General features: G+C 35.1%; 1 protein-coding gene across 17 annotated transcripts in view; it reads right to left on the bottom strand.

Moving 5' to 3' along the window:
• The window catches only part of LOC141565771 (protein unc-93 homolog A-like), a 234,147-nt gene that overhangs the window by 106,271 nt on the left and 100,691 nt on the right, over window positions 1-27,185 (bottom strand). For 2 of the 17 annotated variants that reach the window (XM_074309315.1, XM_074309324.1), the window contains exon 1: window positions 2,244-2,293. The exons of the other annotated variants lie outside the window; for them this stretch is intronic. The gene's annotated coding sequence lies outside the window, so the exon portion shown is untranslated. Of the gene's footprint in view, window positions 1-2,243; window positions 2,294-27,185 lie in introns of those variants that run through there. 17 annotated transcript variants of the gene reach the window in all.

Genomic DNA, 27,185 nt, shown 5'->3' with positions numbered 1-27,185 from the left:
ATTGGAGAATGGTTGGGTAAATTATGGTATATGAATGTTATGGAATATTATTGTTCTGTAAGAAATGACCATCAGGATGAATACAGAGAGGTCTGGAGAGATTTACATGAACTGATGCTAAGTGAAATAAGCAGAACCACGAGATCATTATACATGTCAACAGCAAGACTATACAATTATCAATTCTGATGGACATGGCTCTCTTCAACAATGAATTGATTCAGACCAGTTCCACTTGTTCAGTGATGAAGAGAGCCAGCTACACCCAGGGAGAGGACTATGGGAACTGAATGTGGGCCACAACATAGCATTCTCGTTCTTTCTGTTGTTGTTTGCTTGCATTTTTGTTTTCCTTCTCAGTGTGTTTTTTTCTTTCTAGATCTGATTTTTCTTCTGCAGCAAGACAACTATATGGATATGAATACATATATTGGATTTAACATATATCTTATCATATATTAGAATACCTGTCGTGTAGGGGAGAGAGTGGGGGGAAGGAAGGGAAAATTTGGAACAGAAGGTTTTGCAAGGGAAAGTGTTGAAAAATTACCCATGCATATGTTTTGTAAATAAAAAACTATAAATAAAAATGATACACAAGAAAAAAAATGATGAGCAGGATGCTCCCAGAAAAACTTGGAAAGATTTACATGAGCTGATACAAAGTGATATGTACCATGTACAAAGTAACATCAATAGTGTAAAATGATCAACTGTGAACAACTTAGCCATTCTCAGCAATACAATGATCCAAGATAATTCTGAAGAACTTATAATGAAAACTGCTATCCATCCCCAGAGAAAGAACAGATGGTATCAGAACACAGATTGAAGCATACTTTATTTATTTATTTGTTTTGCTGAAGCAATTGGGGTTAAATGATTTGCTCAGTGTCACATAACTAGGGAGTGTTAAGTGTCTGAGATTTGAACTCAGGTCCTCCAGACTTCAGGGCTGATGCTCTATCCACTGCAGCACTTTAGCTGCCTCTGAAGCATACTTTTTTTTTTTTTTACTTTCTTTATTTATCTTGGTAGTTTTGGGTTTTTTTTGTTTTGTTTTGTTTTGTTTTGTTTTGGTCTATATTTTCTTTTACAACAAGACTATTATGGAAATGTTTTTCATGATTAAATACGTACAGCCTATATCAAATTGTCTGCCTTTTCAATGAGAGGGTGAAAGGTAGATAGAGAATATGAAACTCAAAGTTTTAAATATAATTCTTAAAAATTGTTTTTACATGGGGGGAAATAAAATATTGAATTATTGTACCAAAAAAAAAATAAGTTAGTAACCTGCTTCAATCTGTGAATAATCCAAAAATGACTTGAGAGGGAAAGAAGAATAACAGTGACTCCATTAATAGCATAATATTAATCTCTTTGTTGCAATGGAATTCCTTTTGTCACAACTCTCAAAGAGAATTAAAATTATTTCAAAACATAGTCCCTATGACATATTTAAATAGAGATTTGTACATATACAAATCATAGAATTTTAGAACTCTACTGACTTCAGGGATTATCTAAACCAAATTTCTCATTTTAAAGAGGAAGAAACAAACCAGGAGAGATAAATTTACTTACCAAAAGCAATATAGCTATTAATCAGCAGTTAAGGTATCTTCTAACTCCTAGTTCAATACTCTTTCTACTATACAATACTATGAATATAAGTTATTTCAATTGCCTGAAATTCACAAAGTGAATTAGTGAAGGGATGAAGAAAAGGAGTTATGTTCAATAATTTACAGTTCATTGACCTCATTCCCTTTCAGAGTTTTATTCTTATCCATGAACTAAAATTCTACTTGGGAAGTCAGCCCAAGGGCTATGAAGAACACAATACTTGAAGACAAAAGTGAAACAATCTGAAAAAGAGAAAACATTAAGTTGTTTAATGAAACCAGTATAAATGCATAGAGAAACTCCAAAATCAATTTAGATGTTTAACAATGTACACAGATGTTAGAAACAAGGATAGGTAACAAAGAATGAAAGAAAAAGTGTGACATGTTGCTTAAAAATTTTGTCTGTCTGTGGTGTTCAAGATCAAAATGACCAGAAGACACTGAGGAATGCTAACACATTTGAAAAGGAATTCCCCATCCTCTTCCCAACCCCTATTCATCTCTATTCCCACCCATCCCCACCCCTGTCTGAATAACATCATGAAGAACTAGAGGATCAAAGGTAGAACTACTAGTTGTGGTAGATGAGGTGACAACAGATAGAAGGCATACCTTCTTGATTTTTATCTTGCTTCTGTTTTAACCACCAAAAAGAATGATCCTTGGACTGGAAAGAACAGAACAAAATTGACAAAATAAATAAGGAGATAATACAGGAATATCTCATTGCCCTTGGATTCCAGTGATCTTTCCCAGATGAATTAAATCCTCAAGTACTGAAAAAACCTATAGATGTGATAGTTGAGTCTCTATTTTTTAAAAAAATGTGAAAAATAAAAGAAATACTCAACATTGGAGAATTAATTAAGATGTCCTTATTTTAAAAGGTTGGGGTGAGAATAAAAACTAAAAATTCTATGTCACTGAGTTTGACTCCTGGGAAAAAATTCTAAAATGCTTTACAGAAGTAAATAAAAGGTTAATAGACATCTAGGGGAAAAAAACAATGAGAATAAAAACAGACATATTATTTCCTTTAAAAAAAAAAGACAACCAAACAGTTAAGAGAATACCGTAGATGTAATTGCTCCCAAATTTTGACAGTGATAAAATAAAAACTTGAAAGAATATGGCTAGTATAATAGATATTAGATGATAGATAATGGAATTTAAAGAGTTGAATACAACTAAAAAAGTAACAGGGCAACAACACTTATCCTTTTGTCTTCCTATGGCATCACAGAAAGGATCAGTACTGTGGAAGATTGGACACAAAAAATAGAGAAAAAATATTTGCAATATTTTTCTGATAAAATTGGATAAAATCTGATAAAAATCTTATTTCCAAATATAAAGAAGTAACACAAATTAATAAGATTGAGTGTTTTCCTTGTCAATAGTCAAAGGATATAAATGGGAAGTGTTCAGGGGAAGAAATTCAAACTAAGATCAACCACAAGAAAAAACTGCTAATTCACAAATGATTAGATAAAATGTCAATTAAAAAGAATTTTTAAGTTCTACTGACACTTATTGGATTGGCAAATTTGACCCCCCAAAAAGAAAAAATGACTAGTGCTAGAGGAGCTGTGGGAAAACAGGTTCACTGTTAGATTTATAGCCCCTGTTAGAGTAATTTGGAACCATGCCTCCATAATTACTAAACTCTATATATTCTTTGACCCTGCAATGCTGCTTCTAAATCTCAACTCCTGGAAAATCAAAGAGGAAAAGTACCCATATGTACACAAATATTTATAGCAACTCTTTTTTTTTTCATGGTAACAAAGAACTAGAAACCAAGGGGGTACCCATTAATTGGCGAATGGCTAAGCAAATTATGGTATATGAATTGATATTCATATATCATAATGAAATGATAGTGTCCTATTAGAAATTATGAAAAGGACTGGGTTTTAAAGAAATCTTTTTTTTCATTTATCTGGGAAATTTGCATAAACTAATGCAGATGAAGTGAGGAAAAATAAAATAGTTTATAAAACAATATTGTAAAAACAAAAGGCTTTGAAAAATTTAAAAATTCTCATCAATGCAATGACCAATCACCATTCCAAGAGGAATCATAATGAAGCATGCTACATATCTCTTAAGAGAGGTGATAGACTGAAAATATAGATTAAGACTTCAATTTTTTACATTTCAAATATGTATATTTACATATAACATGGCCAGTGAAGAAATTCATTTTGTTTTACTTTGCATATTTGTCAAAAGTGTTTTTTTCATTCTTTTTCAATAGAAGTGAGGAGATATGAAGGACAGGCAAATTTTCATTCATAAAATAAAAGCAGAGTTAAGAAAGTTTCCCAGAGTCACACAGCTAGAAAGTATCTGAGGTCAAATTTGAACCCAGTTCCTTTTGATTCCAGAGTCATGCTATGGCTACTATACTACCTAACTGTCCCAATGTTGTTTTGAAGGATCCAACTAGTGACACTAGATAGGGGTATATAATTGTACTACAAGTCTTACTTTATTTCATTTGGAAATTTTTTTAAAGTATCTTCTACTTGGATTTCAAACCCTGATTTGAAGACATCTGATCTTTCTCAATAGCTATTCTCTAATCTGTATTAGGGCTCTTTCACTTCTCTGTTCTGTCTTAATCTATAAGTGAAGAATTCTCTATTGAGAATAGTCATTAATCACTCATTCAAGTGTGTGATATAATTACCATTTTCTCATTGAGCATTTCCTACATTTATTCAGTGATAACAAACACCTCTTCCTACAGAGGAGGTCAAAGTAGAGATTAATACTGCAGTTGGAGCAGAAGTGAGAAGTGAAGCCATATTGGAAAAGAAGAAAGATAATTAACAATGGACATTAATTTTAGTCTAAAATAAGGTCTCAAGACTTCAGTAGGGGGTGTTTAATCCCCTTGCAGATCAGCTAATCAAATCAGCAGCATCTGTCAGGACGGTATAGAATACCCAGATAGAACTTAAATTTGAATAAATCACTATTTCTATGCACTTGTTTCTCTGTCTATAAAACAGAACCAATAGAAAGTCTTTCCATTGGATTTGATTAGTAAAAATTCATGTGCCTTTCAGTAAGCATGAAATTCATATGTGGTATATACAAGTAGAATCCATTCTACTTGTGTACATGAAGAAAGTTTTCAACCATTTCCTTTCAGTAATTAGATTTCAATTTTGATTTATCTTCCATATTTATGGAATGATCTACAATCTTATGGTAACTATGTTCTTTTGAATAAGTAGTTTCAAAATTGCAAAACATTTTGTGGACCATCATTCAGGCCATGTAATAAAATGGTGACACATGTGAGAGCTTGCTCAAATATCCTGTAATTCTAATATAGAAAAGAGGATATAACAGTAATATCAGTAATGCCAGTGATATGATTTGTAACTAAGAGGGTTTCCAAATGAAATTCATTTGAAAAATCATTATCGGACAAAAATCAAATACCATCCTCGTCTTATGGGAAAAGATTAGTGTAAAACTTGATTTAAACCATGAAGTAGAATATCTGAATAGTGAATCTTCAAGCATAATGTCAGATGATTATCTTATGTTTGCAGCATAGATTCCTCCTAATTGGATTCTGAGAAGGCTCACCCTTAGAAAAAAATTAATGTTATTCCTCTTTGAACTTCTCCTGGATAATTCAGTGCCCTCAATTCTCTCTTTTTCTCATTAAGCTCATTATCTATAAGAATAGTAGTTTGTGAAGTATGTGGGAAGGCATATGATCTTAATTTTCAATTTGTTACTTATTACAACTTTCCAGTTTTTGTTTGTTTAAAATCACAGCCTGAATTCCCTCTGCTTGGGTTTCTTTGCACTGCCTCTCTTCATATTTCAAAGATGCAAGAAGTCACCTGTGAAATAACACCACAGAAGGTCTCTTTGTTTGCTTATTCATGAAAAGGAACTGAAAACATGCATTTAAAGCAATCTTTGGATTCAGGGGAAAGGAAAGAAAGGAGAGAAAGGAGAAAGGAGAGGCTATATGATTTTTTTGTAAACCAAATTATGTATGAGGTATAAAAAAGAAGAAAATAATCTTCTCAAAATAAAAACTGTCCTTCTAAATGGCAATATTGGAATCACGTAATCAGGGCCTATATGATAGCTATCTGAGGTTCCCCATGTCTGAAGGAGAATTCCCTCTGTAATATTACCAGCAGGTGTTCATCTAGCCTGGGTTTGAGGAGACCAATCATGTCTCTTAAGTCTTCTCTATTACATCCCTAAAACAAGAGAAGTAATCAGTTTCTGTCTCACTCACATCACATCTGGAGTATTTTGTTCAGTCCTGGAAACTACATTTTAAGAAGGACATTGTCAAGCTAAGCATTACACCCAGGGGAGGGGAAGTGGCTTGATAAAAAGTAGTCAGTAAGATGTAGTTGGAGAAGAACAGACTTAGTGGAGATATGAGCACTACAAGTACAGGAACAAATTGTTGTGTAGAAGAGAAATTAGACTAAATCAGATTGGTCCCTGAGGGCAAAATGAGGAGAAATAATCTATAAAATCTAAAAAATAAATGGGTGGTGAATTCTCTCTCCTTTGAATTCTTCAAGAAGAAAATAGATAACCATTTATTCAGAATGCTGTAGGTTTAATGTTTGGATTTATCTTCAATTAGCCTGGCTTCCAAGAGTGTTTTTTTTTTTTTTCTACTGTGTCATCATGGGCAAGTGACTTAACTTTTGTTTTCTTGATTATAAAATGAGGATAAAAATAATAGCTACCTTTAAGGTTATTGTAAGGATTAAATGAGATTGTATTTGTAAAGTACTGAGCACACAGCCTAGTCTGTTTTGTTGTTCAGTTACATCCAATTCATGATGTCTTGGACTATATTGTCCACCTGGTTTTCTTGAAAAAACTAGTACAGTGCTTTGCCATTTCCTTCTCCAGTGGATTAAAGCAGATAGAGATTAAATGACTTGCCTAGGGTCACACAAGTTAGTGAGTTTCTGTAGCCAGATTTAAATTCAAGTCTTTCTAATGCCAGTTATAGTGCTCTATTCACTAAGCCATTTAGCTGCCACTGCCTAGTAAGCATTTAGTAGGTATTATATTTATTTTAAAAAATAAAATAAACATCAGAAAGACTGAAATTTAAGAATATCTCAAAGGATTTGACCAAACCTTTGCATTAATTAATAAGCCTGCACAAGAAGAATAGCAAGGAGGTTTGATTCCAGTGACTGCTGGATACAGTTAGAAATGCCACCTGTACGCATGTTCCAAAGAGCCATACTAGAAGTAACATTTGGGAGCATGAATAATATTTACTAAAACTACTCAGAATTCTCAGGGAAAATTGCACTTAGGTTGGTGTTGTGCATCATTATTTCCCAAGAGTTATTGTGAGCCCTAATTGTTTTATTTGACTTGTAAATAAGCCTTTTCATTGAGTCTAGAGATCCATGGGCAACTTAGCGGAATTCTTAACAGCTAACTGGAATTAGAGAATTTCTCAAGATTGTCTAGGTGAGGACAACGTATTTTTTTGCACCTTTCATGCCTTAGGTGAGCCTCTGATACTAAGGTATATAGTAAATCCTACCTTAAGCATCTGGCAGGTTGTTAAGATAGACCATGTAGTGGACTAGACTGGGAGTCTGGAAGATCCACATTTAAATCTTGCCTTAGGCAATTAATAGTCTTGTAGTCTTAGTGAAGCACTTAAATCTCTCTCAGTCTCACCTATGAAATGGGAATGATAAACAACACTCTTATCTGCTCTTATGAACTTCAGATGAGAGAGCAGAGTGTGTGCCTGAATAGAAAGAACAAGCTATCAAAGCAAAAAAATGCCCTGTAATGTCTTCCCTTGGCAGCCCTGGAAAGCTAATAATAGTAGAAATAGGTAAAACCCAAAAGATGATGCTACTGGTTGGGTCAAGAACTAGCCTTCCAACTTAGACCTCCAGGGAGAAGTTGTCTATGACCTCCATTTTTTAACCCCAGCCACTACAGGGACTGTGAGAGACCCTGACTAGGGGTATTATATTATCGATGTGGCCTCTTTTCATTATCCCCAGTCTGAAGGTCCTAGCAGGGAAACAGAAACAAACAAGAGAAGACAGGTAGATTTTGATGTTTAGATAAGGCAATAACAGGCTTCAGAAATGGTGATATTAGAATAAATGGAAAAAACAAGGAGCAGGATGGCATTTGTAGAGAATATAAGGCCAATGGGATTGCCATAGCCCATTTGTAGCAGTTGGCATCTAACAGACAAAGCCCAAGACCTTTCTGAGTTTCCCTAGGCTGGGATTATTTATGGCAACTTCTAGATTAACTTCTTTCTTCAATTTGTTACTTTCTCTAAATAAGCTTTTAAATTTTATTCTTCCTCTTGCCATCCAATGATTCCCCAGTGTACTTCTATAGGTTCTTCTTGTTTTGTTTTGTTTTTCATTTATGGAATAAAATAAAGATTTCCATAACATTGTATGATTTTTAAAAATGATTGCATATGTAACTGCAAATCCATGAAACTGCAAAATTTGCTATTTTTTTCAAATATACAACAAAATTATTATGTAAATTTCTTTTTTCCCCTTACCTCCCTCTCATCCCCTATCCTAGGGATGGCTATCATTAGACACAAAATAAGTATATATAATATATTTACATTCATATATATGTATATATAATATATATGTATAAAATCATTCTATTTGTACTTCTATTCATTAATTCTTTCTCTGGGTGCAGAAAGCATATTTCTTTATATATCCTTCATAGTTAATTTGGGTCTTTATAATAATCAAAACAACTTATTCAGTCAAAATTGTTCTTAAACCAATAGTGCTGTTTTTTGTTTGTTTGTTTTTCTTTTTCTGAGGCTGGGGTTAAGTGACTTGCCCAGGGTCACACAGCTAGGAAGTGTTAAGTGTCTGAGACCAGATTTGAACTTGGGTCCTCCTGAATTCAGGGGTGGTGCTCTCTCCACTGTGCCACCTAGCTGTCCCTAATAGTGCTGTTAATGTATACAATGTGGTTGTACAAGTTCTATTAGGAGCTGCTACCAAGGAAATAGAGAATAGACAATAGTATCACACTAGTAATTAACCCTATTCTTAGTAGTAATTGTATGTAGGCATTTGCAAAAACTAGTTTGATTATCCTAGGAAAGTTATCTTTCCCATGGTAGCTGGAGATATAGGGATATGGGAGGCAAATAAGAATGGGAACAATGTAAGACTGAAATAGAAAAGTTTTCAGCCAGAATAGCATTCTATGCATGAGTTACAACAATAACAAACAGACACAAAAAATAAACAACAACAATAACAACAAAAAGTTGTTAAGCATTGTGCTAGATCCAGAGAATATTACAAAGATAAAAAGAACCACAGTCCCAACTGTGTGATATTTATAGTCTAGTAATGAGAATAAAAAATGCACAGATATAAACAAAATACAAATTGGAAAGCAAGCAGCATTCATTCATACATTCTTTCATTCATTCATCAACAAGCACATTAAGTGTCTACTATGTGGCAGAGAAGGAGCTATTGGAATAAAGTTGCAAGATGCAACATAGAGTTAAGAATCCTGGGTTCAAGTCCTTCAGACACTTACTAGCTGTGGGACATAGAGCAAGTTGTTTTCCTTACTTACGATATGAAAATATTAATACTTAGACAATCTAACTTACCAAGCAGTTTAGAGGAAAATGCTGTCCAAATTTTCAGTTATTATATAAATGCAGATTAACACTTTGATTAAAAGGTATTGAACTCAATAGAAAATACAAAGGGTCATTATAGGGTCATAAGAAGAAAGGTACCATATCCTACAATGACACATAGTCAGACATCATTCCCTCAGGATGTAGGAGGTGGAATGAATTCAACTAGTGTAATCAGATATGCAACTCCAGGCTGAATTTGGAAAAAAAAAAAAAAAAAAACTTCATTGATCTATAAGTCACCTCCATGTCATCTCCCACTTACATTCTAGTCAGTGCTATTCTATGTCTGGTCTGTGATTATCTGAAGATTTCTCTTATTATAATTGGGTCATGGAGAGCTCCTAGATATAGGGGTTCAGGAAGGAACAGCATTGTGATCTGTTCTATTGACCTTAATGGGCCAGTAAATCAAATGACTAGAACAGCTTATAGATCAGAGATCAGAGTTGGACAGGAAAATGAATCAATGTTTTTTTGTTTTTGGTTTTTTGGTTTTTTGGTTTTTTCCCCACTCTGATCCTTACTCTCTCAAATGACAGTTGGTATGTACTAATCAACAAAGCCTGGGATCAGATTTCCCCATGGGCAAATTTCTACAGTGACTTATCTGATGAAATTCTACCCTTATTTCCCTGATCCCAAAGACAAAGAAAAGTCAATACTCACTCAAAGAGCACAAAAAATATAATACGTTCTTCCAATACACAATTTTGATCCCTAACACAGGCAACATGAAGGAACAACTAAAAACCCACCAAGAAGATAAAAAGAAAACTAGATCCCAATATTACCAAGGATAGGAGGGAGGAAGATGTGTATAATAGCAAAAATTTCACTGAGAATATACTTTCAGCATAGGGATCTGAGCAGGAATGTTTTATATCTTAAAAACTGGCTCGGTAGAGAACAAGTAATCTATGCCATATGTGAAAGGTGGCATTCCTAATCAGACCCAGATACAATAGAGAAATTTGCTGGGTTACTTATTGATAATGAGGTTTTGAGTGGAGAGAATTTCTTTATTAGAACCAGAAATTGATTAAGAGTTTAAGTTGGCATTCAGAGACTCCAGGGAAAAGGGTACCTCATAGCCCTATAATCAAGCAGCAGTATTATCCAGTAAAGAGTTGTGATTACATAACTGCTTAACATGGAGTCAGACCAAGTCAGGACAGTGGAAAAATGGAAACTGTCATTGCTTACATGTTTATGGCCACCATGCCCACTTACTCTGTGATTCCATAGTAGAATCCTATCATAGCTAAAACATCAAACAATCTATTTTAAAAGTCATAATGATTACAATCTATTCTGTAGTTTTAATGACTATCTAACTGGCTAATCACAATCATGTCTTAGCCATAGTACCTGCTTTCTTAAGGATTTCAGTATGAAAGACTTGTAAGAGAAACAGTGGCAGTAAGAACACAATAATAAAAAATAATCTCTGATAGACTACTAGCCCAGTTGCCCCCAGCCATCAAGCAAAATAAAAAAAGAAAGGAGGAGGAGGAGGAGGAGGAGGAGGAGGAGAAGAAGAAGAAGAAGAAGAAGAAGAAGAAGAAGAAGAAGAAGAAGAAGAAGAAGAAGAAGAAGAAGAAGAAGAAGAAGAAGAAGAAGAAGAAGAAGAAGAAGAAGAAGAAGAAGAAGAAGAAGAAGAAGAAGAAGAAGAAGAAGAAGAAGAAGAAGAAGAAGAAGAAGAAGAAGAAGAAGAAGAAGAAGAAGAAGAAGAAGAAGAAAGTATTTAAGTGTGGGGAAGAAAGGAGACAGAGAAAAAAAAATTTGAACATGCTTATTTGGATTGTCAATTTGTTCCACCCAGAAAAACATCCTTTGGGCCATTATGACTTTTGTCTACTTGTATGCAACAGGGCAGCTAGGTGATACTGTGCATAGAGTGCTGGGTCTCAAGTCAAGAAGAGCTGAGTTCAAATGTGGTCCCAGATATTTAGTAGATCTATGACTGTAGTCATTTAATCCTGTTTGTCTCAGTTTCCTCATCTGTAAAATGACCTAGAGAAAAAAATTATAAGCCACTCGTCTCTACCAAAAAACAAAACAAAAAACAAACAAACAAACAAACAAAACAGATGGGATCACAGAGAGTCTGACATGACTGAAAACAAGTAAAAGTCCACACACTTAACTTTCCAGCACGAAGTCCAAGGCCATATGATTGTCATACACATTGAACATATGCTGGCCTTCAACCATTATTTTCAGGTTCTCCTCTATATAGGTTTGGTCTTTCAAAACATGTACCATAGTTAACTGGACTTCCTTAAGAGAATTCTCATGAGCCAGCTTCATCTTTGCAGTATCAATAAGGGTAGCTAAGCCAATCACAGTAGACAATTACAAGATACCTCCCCACATGTGGTTTAATATTCATTTCCAGAATAAAGTGGGATGTGATCGGGAGATCCTGGGAATGGTTTATAAAACAACAGCTCAAGGTTAAAGGGAGGGAGAGTAAGATAAGATTATTAGAAATGATCATTGGGGTGAGAATATAAAGCAGAAATTGTGGAACTGGTGGTTATAAGTCCACCAAGCAACTAGCATCATTTATACCTAGATCATGCTTATCCATGTAGTGAAAGACCTGCCTAGTGTCCCATGTGACATTAAGAAGAGCACATGAGAAAAAGAAAAAATAGTATAATTTGTAAAGGTGCAGGCAAAATCAGTATTTCTTGTGGGGTTTATCCCATAAGTCATAAAGTGGGCTGAGATGTTGGCTTGAAGTAGATACATGATGATGGGTAAATGGAAGAGTAAGCACTGCCCAATTTGGGGTGTCTAGCAGGGGAATGGGGGGTTCCTGTCAAAGGCAGCATTTGATGAGATGTCAGCCTCATTCATGAGATGAATTATGAAGATAGTTTTCTGTCAGATCTTTTATGACAGTGGCCCTAGAGGGACTCAATGCTAGACAGATGAGGAGAGGACATTGCCAAAGTGTCAGCAAATTAAAACACAGACTTATGGGTGTCTTGTGGTCATGGATCTGACACACAGAGAGAAGCAGAAGTGGTACCTGGGAGAATTCTCCAAGTCTATTTGTTGTTGAGTCCTTTGACTTGGATACGACTCAGTGATATTGTTTAGGGTTTTCTTGACAGATTACTAAAATGGTTTGCCATTTCCTTCTCCAGCTCATTTTATAGATGAGGAAACTGAGGCAAACAGGGGTAAGTGACTTGCTCAGGGTTAGACAGCTAATAAGTATCTAGTGCCATATTTGAATTAAAGGTATAAAGGCAAGACCAAAATTTTTTACACAAATTTTTCAGATCCTGGGGGCACTGTGTCCCTTACTCCTGTGATGTGGAAGGAACAGCTGCACATATGTAGAAGGCTGAAACTCCAAAAAGGTATGCTTGAAGCAGACAACCAAGCACTTAAGGCTAATTACCTATTTGGATGTGAGACAATGACTCTGTTAGCATGTTTGGATAAATGGCTCTTCTCAGCATTGGTGCTTGCTGAATGTTTGGTGTTAAGATAATCATAGGCAAGGATTGGAGGGCTGAGGGAGAGGGGCCAGAGTCACTTAGCAACAGGAAGAGGAGGAAAGAAGTTGATTACTCTGGACTCCTGAATCCAGGATTCTGCTGGGCTGCCTCTTTCAATTCTCCCCCTAAAGACCAAGGACTTTAATTTATCCTGACTCTGGCTGATCCTGAGGCCTCCAGGAAGATAGCTCATACCTTACACATATAACCAGGAAAGAATTATAAAATTCCTCCTCTTGACCAGACAATGAGTTTCTTTTGCTTGGGCACAATATCTCACACTAGTTCCATCCTGAATTTGGGCTACTAAACTTAACTTGCCTGGGATCCTGATTTACAGACAGATCTTAGCCTGGGATATCCTGAGAATTTTTATTTCCCTATTTAGAGTGGGAGCACTTGGGGTTGACATCAGGGAATTCTGACTGGTTGGAGACTAATTCTCATTATGTCCATAACATATTTACTAACTATATCTTTCTTTCTCTCTTCAGTTAAACACTCTAAGAAAGATGCATATACTATGTAACACTATTTCTCTTCTCACCTGATTTTAATGTTTTTGCACTTTGGCCTGTAATAAAGTCTTTCAAAGCTACTAAAGATCTCTAATTGACAAATATAATGGACTTTTCTGAGTCTTTAACATTTGTCAATCACCATTTCCTCTTAAATACTCTCTCCTCTCTAAATTTCTATATCAATATTCCATCCTGATTCTCCTGTCACATCATTCCTCAGTGTCTTTTGATGAATCATTATTTGTCTTTTGATGAACCATTATTCAAATCTTATCACTAAGGTGACGCTCAGTCCTCTATTCTGGGATCCTTATTCTTTTCATTCTATGTGGTCTGTCTCAATCATCTCATCAACTTCTATAAGTTGTTATTATATCTATTCAAATGATTCCCAGACTTACACATAGCTAGTTCTAGTCTAATGACTCCCAGATCTTTATATTCCAGATCTACTCCTGCATTACAAACCAGTTACTTCTTAGACATCTTGACTTAATTATCATATAAACATCTCAAACTCATTATGTCATTATCTTTTCCCTCAAACTCTTTGCATTTCCAAACTTTACTATCACGGCCAAGATTATCACTAGCCTTCTAGACATTAGGCTCACAACTTCAGGATCATCTTGGACTCTTTACTTTCAATCACCAAATATTTCCAATCTGTTTTCAAATTTCATTGTTTCTTTTTACTTTCATAATTTCTCTTGTATATGTCTTCTTTCCCTCATAGCCACAGCCCTAATAAAGACCCTCATCACTTTTCACCAGGACTATTACAAAAGCCTTCTGATTGGCCTCTCTAATTCAGATCTCTCCAACCCTACTTTTACTCATCTGCCAAACTGATTTCCCTGAAATGACACAAAGTAGACTCTTAATAAAAGTTGATTGAATGATAAAAGTGATTACTTTAGAGAAACCTGGAAGACTTGTATGAAATGATGTAGAGTAGAGTGAACAAAAGTAGAAGCACAATTTATATAATAACAGTGTAAAAAAACAAGCTTCGAAAGATTTAGGAACTCTGATTAATGCACAAAAGTACAGTAACGAACCGTGTCTACTTCCTGACAAAAAAGTAATGGACTCAATGTACAGAATAAGACAAATTTTCAGACATGGACAATTTTATATTTTATTTTGCTTGACTATATATTTGTTACAAGGATTTTTCTTTTGTTCAATTTGGAAGGGGGAGGAGGAGTTTCTGCCAAGAACGAGGGAAATCTATCAATATGGATACCAAAAATAAAGAAAAATAAAGGAAATAAAATAATATTAAAAGCATTTGTAATAAATATTAGAGAATTAAGGAAGCCCCCCCCAAAAAAAGATAATCAGGATAGTTTTGAAAAACATGTTAAATGTATTATATAATTAATAGGAAAAGGATGATGTCCATAATAGATACTTGTAATTTCACATATAGTCATGTTTTTCTATACTATTTTGTATATGAAAATAGTCTTTTTTTAGTGTCTGTTGAGCTCATTATGTATATGTATATATATATATATATATATATATATATATATATATATATCATATATATGTATATATGCACAAACACACACACACATATACATATTTTTAAAAATTGAGAAATCTAGGGCAGCTAGGTGGTTCAGCAGATAGAGCATCAGCCTTATAGTTAGGAAGATATGAGTTCAAATGAGGCCTGTGAGATTTATAAGTTCTGTGATTATGGGCAAGTCACTTAAACTCTGATTGTATGCCCCTTAAAAAGAAACTGAGAAGTTTAAAGGGTTTGTATTTTTTTTAACTTTCCCTAAATTCCCTTTCTTGTGCCTTTTTGCTCATAGGTATTTCCATATAATTTTTCTTGCTCTTTAAGCTGTTTTCTAATTATGATTCTTAGTTTCCAATAAAAATGTGTAACTTATATAAGTACCGTCTTCTGAGAAGGAAGGAAAATGGAAGAAGCCAATAAGTACCTGAGAAACAATGAACTAAAAAAACAGGTCAAGGTACTAAAACCTGTCTCAATAATCAGACTTCTATTCTGATAAGAGTCCAAGAGTTATGTATGATTTTTATCAATAACATGTATTTTAATGCTCCCTAGTAATGGGACCATTTTCTCCAAGATAGAAAATGTGTTGTTTATAGCCCAGTGTGAAGCCCAGTCCTTAGGGCCTCCAACAAACCTGCAACCTAGGAGAACAATAGGAGGGATAACAAGTAGATGGGATCACTAGAGATAAAATCACACTATAAGAGATTAGAGAAAGGGGGTGAGTGCAGCTAATTTTGATCCTCAGCAAAGCCTAATAGTTACATAGGATTAAACCTGGCCCTATTTGCATTTGCAAATCAGGTCAGTAAACATGCTTTCCCTCTTCTCCATACCCACCTTTTGCTTTCCTATTAGCCTAGCTCAAAGTCCAGTAATATAACTTACCCTTGAGAAATATTACAGGGAAAGCATCAGGATGGAAACAGATTATGTGTCAGTATGCCAAAAAAAAGACAGAAGATTTTAGTTTTTGGATCACCTTCTCACATCCTGTGCATCCAAGAGCATAATGTGCTATGCTATGCATCTGGAATATATTCAAGGGAATCATCTTTGAGAACATCTGTGAGGACACCTTTTTTTCATTTGAAATTTTAATGAGGATTTAATAATCACAGTGAACCCTATGAATGTGATCTGAGCACTTTGCACGCCCAAGGATAGATGATCTGAGTGGGTGGGGAAGTGAAAAATATGCCAGTTCTGTTAGCAGATTCCATTATCGGCCCCAAATCCATTTCAACACATTATGACAACTTTTTGACATATGATTGAAATTTTCTAAAAATGTAAAGCTTGAAGTCCATGTTCCATAATGTGTGGTATTTGGATTTTCTTTTTTGGGAAGATGGCTGGTGGTAAAGCAAAATATCTTGGGGTCTAATTCCTTAAAACCCTAAATTATGACACTAAAGTTGCCAAAGAGAACACTTCTTCATCCAAACTTTATAGCCCCATATCTGGTAGAATTGATAATAGATTATTATTATTATTATTTTTTTTTTGGCTAAAACAAATATGTTTGCCCTGGGAAAATCTCGATCCAATTGTATTCTTTATTTTGAAACATTCTTTCATCCCAAAGGACATTATGAACAGGTCTGAACTTTTACTTTTTTTAAACCAGCAGCCATCAAGAATTCCTTTTGACCATCAGAATTTTGTCTTTTTCCTATTCTTGCACTTTCTCTGAGCTGTCCACACCTCCTTTGGCAGATCACAAGCCTAAGAGAATTCAGGCATCTGCAACCAGCACCATTTCCTCCCTAACCCTCACTCCTCTACACAGATGCTCATAAAAATCCACCACAAAGGAAATAGGAAGCAGATGAACAGCATGTCATTTATTATTTCTTTTAAGCTCACTATTCAGTTCTCATTAGATCTGTTTTGAGTTCTTTTACACTAGTGGGCCAATATTTAATTTCATGGCTGTTTGCACACTATTTAATTCCGTAACATGGTAGCAAGTAAAATGAACTTGAAATTCAGAGAGTGGACAGTTTTTTACTCCCTCTAATTCTCAACTCTCATAGGAAAAAATAAAAACAATAACGAACAAAAAAGTCCTCTCACTGGTAACTTCACATAGTTATCATAAGGGAAGTACCTAACAATTCCCAAAGCAATAAAAAATAAATAAATTATTCTTAATTAAACTTTTTTTTGTTTTACTCAGTCACCTGTAACATTGAACAAACTAACCATGATCAAAGCTGCGAATTACTAATCTTAAGTGCCCTGCATCCCTGGTTCACATTTCAATCTTGTAACAGAAGATACATTTTCCAGATATGAAAATTGGATTGATGTAAAAAGGAAGAAAGAGGTATGTTGCAAGAGAAACACTGGGGTGGGGGGGAGGGGAGGCACATGCTAAGATAAAAATGATCAAAATGTTCTGTTCCTAATAACTAATTTGTATTTGATAGAAGAAGAGACTCCTCTTACAATAATATTACAATAATAATTCATAATAATATTCATGAAATCCTGATACCATGAATTGTTTGGTAAGTATAGAACAAACCTCTATTGCCTCATTTTGATGGGCAGAAACATGGATTGTGGTTTATCATCATGAGATAGAAATAAGTCCTCTCACAGAAGAGATCCTGTTTTGGACCAATGAGGAATAAGTTGAAAGGAGCAGAGCATAGGACTCTAGCATGAGTGGTATCTGGATTTTCTTTCTTGGGAAGATGGCTGGTGGTTATTTTTGGTGGTGTTTTCTGTTTTTGCTGAGAGAGTGACAAATGTGACAGTATCTCAGCAGTCCAGAATAGAAATAGCCCAATTCTTATTGCAATCTCGCTCATCAAAAAAATTTCACCTACTGTTCCTAAGGGAAATAGTGGACACCAACGACTATGGTTCAGAGTACCTGAACATCTTTGTATCCTACCCTTGTGCCTCTGTTATGCGTCTATAAATTTGTGACTATTATTCCTTCATATACACACTATGTATCAATGACAGAGGGGCTTCTAGTTTACACTTGAAAAGTTGTATTGTTATTACTCTTGGTTTGCCTTGAGTTAAATGTGTGTTTCTTTAAGAATTAATGGAGTTCAATTGGCTGATTTGTTAAATTGGAAAAGACATTGGGAGAGAGCCTCAAGAGCTAAGATGTTTAGAAAGGTAAGTATGTATTTCCCCCATCAAAAATACCCCTAGAGTTCTTAGATAATGGGTTAGAACAGTCCTATCCTCCCTGAGAACCTCCCAATCTAGATTGAGTGAGCCAACTCAGAGAGAGAAAAAAAAAAAAAAACAACAGAAGTAAATAGGGATTATGTGATATACCTCTTCTAGCCAATTACATTTCTTCTTTAGAAAAACACTGTGACATTGGAAGACTTCCAAGGCATTTCTATGCCTTTTCCTAACTTTGAGACTTTGGGAAAATAACAACCTCTCTCTGGATACTTGTACTCTAAAATATAATTATTATTTAAGTAGGAGCCGAGAAAATTCTCCCTATCACAGATTGTGTTATAGAGAGACTTTCCTGAAGTCAAAACATAAAATGGTAAATAATTACTAACTCTCTAGGATGATTTCCCTAAGGCTTCCTAGCTTTATGGATATGAAATCCTGGCAAAATATTCACCATCTCAGAAGGCAGTAGCAATAGATATGCATCACCAAAGCAGTGGGCTACTTAGCCCCAATTCCACATCTATCATGCTTTATAGATAGGATTATAAGTCATATATTACCAACCTCTCATTTTTACAAATAGACAAATTTTAGGACTGAAAGCATAAGTGATTTGGCCAATGTCATGTAGTCACCAAGTAGCAAAATCAGAATTCGAAACTAAGCCTGCTGAGTCCACATCTGGTGAACTTTCTCTTAGAGAATACTCTTTTTACTTTTCTATGTACACATTGCATATTCAAGTAAAATATAAGCTCCTTGAGGCCAGGGACAACTGTTTTCATTTTTGTTTTAGAATTCCTTTTGCTGTGTAGCATTTGTATTCCATAGGTACTTAATAAGTGCTTATTGGGTGGATCTAGCAAACTGAACTTGATTGGGCCATTGGAATCAGGATAATGAGGAGAAATCCTCAGGAATGGCCATTTTGACATGGGCATCTGAAATCCTGTGTTGCTGAAATCTGTGATGTAAGACTCCACATCGCCCATCACCAGCTCCAGAATTGGCTAAAGATGTTTTAAATAACCTGCCTTAATGAAAGCCCCTCACTGCCATATGTTCTACTTGGAGCTGTATACACAATCTTCAAGTAAAGTTTTACTTAAAGAATTGTAATATTAAAAGAAAAAATGTTAATTTTGTATAAAAAATCAAATGCTTATTGAAAGTTTGGCAAATGGGCATATCCTTGAGTACTAATTACTAATAACTCCGAAACTATATTCCATTCCTAAAGTTTCAATTCAAGTACAAGGTACTGTATTAAGTGCTTTGGATTCAAAGAATAAAACAAAAACAAACAAAACCCACAATCCCAGCATTCAATGAATTTAAAGTCTGCTGGTAGGTCAGGGAATGAGACATACACAAATAAGCACCTACAAAATGTCGAGAAAGTAAATTTAAAAATAATTTCAGTGGAGGCTAGGTATTATATATAGCCCTATGGCTAAAAGAAAGTCCCTTAAAGATCATTGCTAATATTTCTGTAATATTTAGTTTGTGCCTGGTACTATGGTAAGCACATTACAATTATTTTATCCTCACAACAACTCTGGAGAGTTAGATGCCATTATTGTTTGCATTTTACACCGAGGTATATGAAGATTAAGTGATTTGCCCAATAAACATCTAAATCTGAATTTGAATTCAGGTCTTCCTGTCTCAACACCCAGAGTTTTATCTGTCCCACCTCACTGTCATATGATTGTTAAGGCAGTGACCTATTGTCAGAGATCTGAGTTTAAGATAGCTGTTTTAACTAAATGTCCTTTAAAGTTCCTCCCAACTTCAAGAATCTCTAAAACAATGAGAATTATAGGTAGCATTTACAGGTAATTTTAGAAGCACCATCCATATATTATCTTATTTTGTCCTCACCACACCCTGTGCTATTATTATTATTAGCCCTATTTTGAAGAGGGGAATTTGAGATCTTGAAATAACAAGTGACTTCCCAGAGTAGTAAAGTTAATAAGTTTTTGAGGGCACATTTGAACTCAAGTCTCTGTCTCCAAGTCAGATAATCTATACACTATCCCTGCATCCTGGCTGCTTCCTAACCCAGAATTTAGTATACCGTACATCTGACATGGACTTCCTCTGAAGGAGCTAATTATATATGAAAAAGACTTGCAGATAACAGCATCCAATTTAAGGTCAGAATTAGAAAGGTTTTAGTGACTTGTATTCATAGCATAGGATCCATCTTGACTTGTCTTATCTAAACTATCTAAAACTTATCTAACTTAACTATCTTATCTAAAACTATGTTTTGGGGAACAAAACTCTGCAGGGTGTGATACCCTCAGACACAGGCCTGTGGTTTAGTCATAACTTGACATACCTTTAAATTGCAATTACTTTTAATTATCCAAGCAATAAGCTAGAAAATGAAACAACATGTTTGCATTCTTATGAGGTAAAATCATAATTGCTGGGGCTAAAAGCAAGAGCCGTCCCCCTCTTTGCTACATTCTTGGTAAAGGTTTTGGAAGGAAGGAAAAATAATGGGTAACAGTCAACGTATTTCAATTGGGAAAACTAAAGTTAAGTCCTGTATATAGCTAATCACATTCCAAATACCTTAGAGGCATCTTAATATTTTTTCACACATAGTTAAGAGAATGTTGATGCTTATGGTTCATCAGTTGAAGTATTTATTATCTCAAGCCACACTACAGACAAACCTGCAGAGCATGGTGCCTGTTGTTTTCCAAGGCAGAAGAATATGTTCCCTCTTTTTATTCATTTTTTTCTTCACAGGGAGAGGTGATTTCACAGGTATAGGCAACTCCTGAGTGAGGAAATTTTCTCTGTGAATACAGCTGTTCACCTTAAGGTTTGGAGAGTTTCTTGGGGAAACTCACAGGTTAAGTGACTTGCCTATGATCACACAATTAGTACATGTCAGAGAGGCTGAACTGAGGTCTTCCTGCCTTTAAAACTGTCTCTCTGTGATAGGTTGCCTCTCATTGCCCTTTATTCAAAAAGAGGAATGGATTTTGCTGCACTGTTCAATGTTTTGAGTCATTGCTACTTTCCAAAATTAGGAAAGGGGGCCTAAGGAATCAAGAACAAGACTGTGAGCTAAAATTCTTATCCCATGTCAATCATTGGCCAAAATTTGAAAGAATTTACTGAACTTACATTTGAAGAACATCCCTCTCTTTGTATAGTTTTGTATTTTATTCTTTAATCCACTGAATAGCACATTGAAGAAATGGACTATTCTTTTATATATAGGAATTTAAAACCCTATATTGTGAGTTATTATAGGAAAAATGTTCTCTAAATCTTAAAGCATTAGCTAAGTATTGGCTACTGTGAGGATCATGTTCATTAAATAGCATACTATTCTTTCTAGTATTCAGATGGCTAGCAATAATCTGCAACAAATGACCTAAACTGCCAGCCTCCAGTAAGCCTTTGGGCCATTAAGGATTTAAAAAAGTCTCTCTCCAAGGTACAAAATAATAGGTGTGGGTTCCTTAGTTTAGCTACTAGCCAATCTACCTTTTTACCCTATTTTACCCTGAATATCATCCAGGGAGGGTACTGAGCTTCTTTACAAGTCAATTTCCACCAGCACTGATCCTGGACCAGTGTTCACAGCCCAACTCTGATCACATCCTCCATACAAGATTGGAATAAATTGATAAAACAATTATTTTTTTTAAATACTGCCTAGCTTTCTGTTTTAGATCAGGAAGCTCCTTGAGAGCAGGAACTGTTTTGGGGAGTTTTTGTTTTAACTTTTTTGGTATCCCCAATACTTAGAACAGTACCCAGTACATAGTAGGACTTAATGAGAGCCAAAAGAATCTTAACTAAAATCATCTCTAATCTTGCCATTAGAGGTTTGCAGGTGAACCTACAGATGAATCAAAAGAATCACTTAATTTGATGCTTTCCCAAATTAAGTTTTCTAAAATGGAAGACTTTTACAATTCATGAAGACATGACAAGCATTTCAGAAAAGAAACTGCATGCTTGTGAATACAAATGAAGGCAAGAGAGGGAAATTCTGTAATCATCTTATTTTTGACAGTCTCCTCTCTTACACATGATTCCTTCCTCCTCCAGAATTTCACGTTCTTTTTTCATTAAGCTTCTCCAGTGAAGAACTGGGAGGAGCAGACAATAATATTATGGGGGGGGAGGGAGAAAGTGACAGCTGTTTCTGGTTGTTTCTCATTAGCAGTTCCATCAAGCCAATAAATGTTGTAACTGTTCGCTATAATAAGCAGATGGTGGATACAGAGTATGGACTGGCCACAGGGAAAGTGTCAGTTTGTGGAATGGTATTCTTTCTAAAAAACAGAAACTGAACTTTGAGGAGTAGGGCATGAAAGAAGAGAAAGGAAATGGGAAGAGATTTTGCTGTGCTTTGGAAGTGAAGTCAAGAGTTATGATCCTCCCTATTAATCTTCAAGCAGTTTTAATTCCATCATCTAACCCAACTAGATAGCCTAATGTCCTGGGAAATACACTTAATTTGGAGTCAGAATTATCTAGACTTGAGCCTCAGATTGGCAACTTAATGACTGTGTGACAGCTTCCCTGACTCAATTTCCTTATCTGTGAATTTAGGATGATAACTATAAGACTTGTAAATGTAAGACTTGTATTGTGGGTTGCACTAGACTTGATGTTTAGACCACCGAGAAACCTTCCTAATGTACCTTTCCCCTTTTTTCCATTCCTATTCTGACCCTCTTTTATTTGTTTTCACAATAAACATACCATTTTTCTAAACCATCAGACTCTCTCTCCCTCCCACTCCCCAGCCCCAAATGCATCCTTCCTGTCTTCTCCATTTCTTTCACCATCTTTCCATTCATCAAGGTTGGCAACTTTGCAGTCATCCTTGACTTTTTCCCTCTCCCTCTCCTCCCAAATTCAGTCTACATTCAATCTATATCCAATTGCTGACTTCTTTCACATATGTGACCTCTCCATTCACAGAGCTACCATAGTAATTCAAATCCTCAAAACTTTTCACTGTGGACAATTACAGCAGTTTTCTGTTTGCCTTGCTTCTACTTTATACCTATACTAATCCATGCTTTATGTCATTGCAAATTTATATTCCTAAAGTACCGGTCTTATTGTATTACTACTCTGTTCAAAAACCTCTTGTGATTCTCTATTGCCTTAAGGATAAAATATCAAGTCATCTACATGGCATCCAAAAAATGGTTCTATCTTATCTTTTCAGCCTGTAGTTATTATTCACTTTCATGTACTCTATGTACCAGCCAAATTGTCTGAACACAACAGTTTACCTCTTATCTTCAATCCTTGGCAAAATCTGTTCCCCATATCTGAAAGGACTCATCTCTGCCTCAAAAATCCTTTACACAGGACTTTTCCTGATCCTCTTTTCACCCTCAGCTATAGAAATCCTTAAAATTACTTTATATTTACTTTTGTCTTAATTTTGATTTATTTTTTAGTACATCTTGTTTTTCCTGATAGAATATAAGCTTTCTGATGAAATAAAATATCTTGTTTACTTTGTCATTGTATTCCTAGCACTTTGTTCAGTCCCTGAGATTTACTGCTACATAAAAAAAAATTGTGCATCAATTGTCCTTCATACATTAAAGTTCAGTAAAAATGAAAACATTTACCACTTCCTCTTTCTCCTCACCAACCCCTTCACTCCATCTATTTTCTACTCACCTTATTTGATTTGTTTAATATATCTTGAATTGCTTAATCATAAACTTATTTTTAAAGATCATCCCTTCCATATGTCTTCCAACACAATAAATTGAAATTATTATTATTCAGATAACTTATATTAAGTACTAACATGTGATACCTTCATGTATTTTCAAAGATTCTGACAGAAATTAATAAGCTTTAATAAGTCCTTTTGTTCATTCTTTTCAATTGTTTCCAGCTCTCCATGACCCCATTTGGGGTTTTTCATTCTCCAGCTCACTTTGCATATAAGGAAATGAAAACAAATAGGGTTAAGTGACTCTCCCAGGGTCACACAGCTAGTAAGTGCCTGAGGCCAGATTTGAACTCAAAGATGAGTCTTCCAGATACCAGGCTTATACATTATGATGGCATTAAGCTGCCCTACCAAATCCTTCCAAGCTATAAAAAAAGGATGAGTATAGATCTACTATGTACTAATCTAAAAAAGTTCAGAGATTTATATCACTAGAATATTGTTCTTCAGCTAACGGAGATATTTTTGTTATAAACACTCATAAAATGGATGTAAATATAAAATGCATCTCATCCCCAGGTAGTCAGTCAGTTTCCATTTATATGGTGATATTGATGGAATTGTAGAAAAGGCTGGTATTCTCAATGTGTGATATTTGTCCAAATGATCTGTTTTGGTACATTCCTTTAGGAACTCAGCCATGAACGGGATCAATAATATTTTCATCATAAATGAAATTAGGAATGCAACTAAATGGAAGCACAACTCAAAGGTTCCCCCTAGAAAGGTGAATGAAGAAGTTTAAAAAGTTGATTTCATTCAGTCATCTGAGAAAACATGAAGTATCTTTTTATTGAACACTTAGCTACCTCATCTTTCAGTATTTGGGTTTATCCCCAGAAAGCTATTCTGGGTTTAAGACACATTGTGAGTCAAAGCCTACTCAAAACCATATCTCACAAGCCCCAACAATGAGTTCCTTTTACTAAAGAGAATAAATTAGTTCAAAGCAAAAGACATTAAATTAGACAACACAGCAGAATAAATGTTAAAAAGTCCCCTCTCTCTTCACATAGGGTTTGCTGCACCACAGTTTACTATGTCACTAGGAAAGAAGACACATTTAGGGAACAGTTATAATTATGAACATGCACCAAAAAATGACAATCAAAAACTGATGTATTAGGAATATTACCTAGTCAGCACAGGCAGGAGGTTGGAGGGCCAACGAAAAGGTTATATTACAAGCCAAGAATATATAAAAATCTCAACTACAATGGTTCCTGAAAGTGTATGTTTTGGGGGGAGAGGAGGGAAGATTGTCACAGAATTACAAAGAAAGGATAGGCTATGCAGGGGTTCTCAAACTACAGCCAGAGGGCCAGGCCAGATGTGGCCCACTGAGGACCTTTATGCGGGCCACAGGGTTATGGCAAATAGGCTTAGGGGCGGAGAGTGCGAGCTTTTGTTTGTACTATAGTCCGGCCCTCCAACAGTCTGAGGGACAATGAACTGGCCCCCTATTTAAAAAGTTTGAAGACCACTGGGTAGAGACTGAATGAATGTGGAAAATGAGGTAGAGGAAAAAGTCAACTATCACACTAAGATTTTGTGTAGTAGAGAAGTAGCACAAAGGATCAACTTTGGGAGAGGTAAGGAGTCTGCTTTTGGACACATAAAGTTTGAATAGGGCATCAAGGTGGCCCAACAGATTAGAATTCTGAGCCCAAAGTCAAGAAGGCTCACCTTCCCGAGTTCAAATCTAGCTTCATATACTTAATGTCTTTGTGATCCTGGACAAGTCACTTCACCCTATTTGTCTAAGTTTCTTTATTTGCAAAATGAACTAGAAAAGGAAATGACAAATCATTCCAGAATCTTGCCAAGAAAACCCCAAACGGAGTCCCAAAGAGTTGGCCGGGTCTGTAATGACTGAACAATAAATTTGACGCAACAGTGAAGCAACCAACATTTCAGTAGGCAGGTCTAAATTTGGGACTTGAATTGTGACTAGAATGTGGGTGGAAATGGGGGAGAGAGGAATTATATGCTTATAATTGATGTGATGGGAGTGATTAAGATCATCAAGTAAAAGAATATAGGAAGAGAAGAAAAAAATGACAGTCTTAGGTGGTATATGCATTTAAGAAATAGAAGAAAAAATAAGGTAATAAGCAAAAAGCACAAAAAAAAGCATGCGGAAAAGTAGAAGAACATAAGACCGTAGTGTCTTGAAGGCCAAGGGAAAAAAATAAAAGTATCAAGGGAGGGACAGGGGCTGACCTGGCAAAATACTGCCAAAAGGTCAGATTAGAAATATCCATGACTTGAATGCAAAAAATGGAGATAGAGAATTAGTTTCCATATATTGATTTGTGATAAAGGAATAAAATGGACCAAATGCTTCTTAACTTTATAAAGAAAAGATATATCTGTATACTTTGTATAGTTTCTTCAAGAGTTTGAAATATCTTCATGAAAAATGAAATTGATTCTAGCTAAAAAGAAACAAGAAGTTATAGAAACCATTTCAAAATCAGCTATGTGTGTGTGTGTGTTGTCAAATCATCTTGTCAGAGCAAAGGTTAAAATAAATATCAGATTAGAAGAAATAGCAAAGATGAGCAGAGAGTAAATTCTTCAATTTTAATAAGTGTTTAAACAAGCTGTCAACTTCAAAAAATGGAAATAAATCAAAGTGTAAAGATTGATTGTCATTATTATCGTTTTCTAGAAAAGTTCAACTGATTCAAAAATGTAGCCATCAAAAGAAAGTCAAAAGAAACCAAAAACTTTCTTAGACAGCAAACAATCTCCATCTTGGGTTAAGAGATGTGATGATCAAGAAAATTATCAGTTTAACATACAATGTTTGTAAAACACAATGGGTGGAAGAGGAAAAGAGAGAGAGATTTCAAACATTATCATCACTCAATCAAGAAAAACAGTTGAGGAAAATAGATGAGATTAGTGACAAAATGACGTGAAAGCCAGATGGTTACTGTGAATTATCTAGGGAGCGTTAGAAACCAGAATGGCAGAGTTGTAAAATGGAACAGCCCTACCTGCATTTTTATATGAACTTAGGACAAAAATAATGAAACTATTTATTTGTCATACTCTTCTCTTTCTGTTGTTATTATTGCTCTGTTGTTTTAATAATGGTCACTCTTTGAGGCTCCTTTGGGGTTCTCTTGACAAAACTGCTAAATATTAAAGGCTTTAGAATAAAAAGGGTTATTAATTAGGCAGTGAACATTTTCATCAGGTGCATTGCACTATAATAAGTTCTGAGGATACATAGTCAAGAATTGTGGATGTTAGAGACAAACGAAAGCAACAGTTCAAGATTTTCCAAGATGCTTGTCGGGGAAACCTTCCCCTTATACTGTTCTTCCTCAGAA

The sequence above is a fragment of the Sminthopsis crassicaudata genome, chromosome 4 (assembly GCF_048593235.1).
Source record: "Sminthopsis crassicaudata isolate SCR6 chromosome 4, ASM4859323v1, whole genome shotgun sequence".
NCBI lineage: Eukaryota > Metazoa > Chordata > Mammalia > Dasyuromorphia > Dasyuridae > Sminthopsis > Sminthopsis crassicaudata.
Note: the sequence above shows the minus strand (reverse complement) of the source record. Positions and strands in the feature narration are given on the sequence as shown.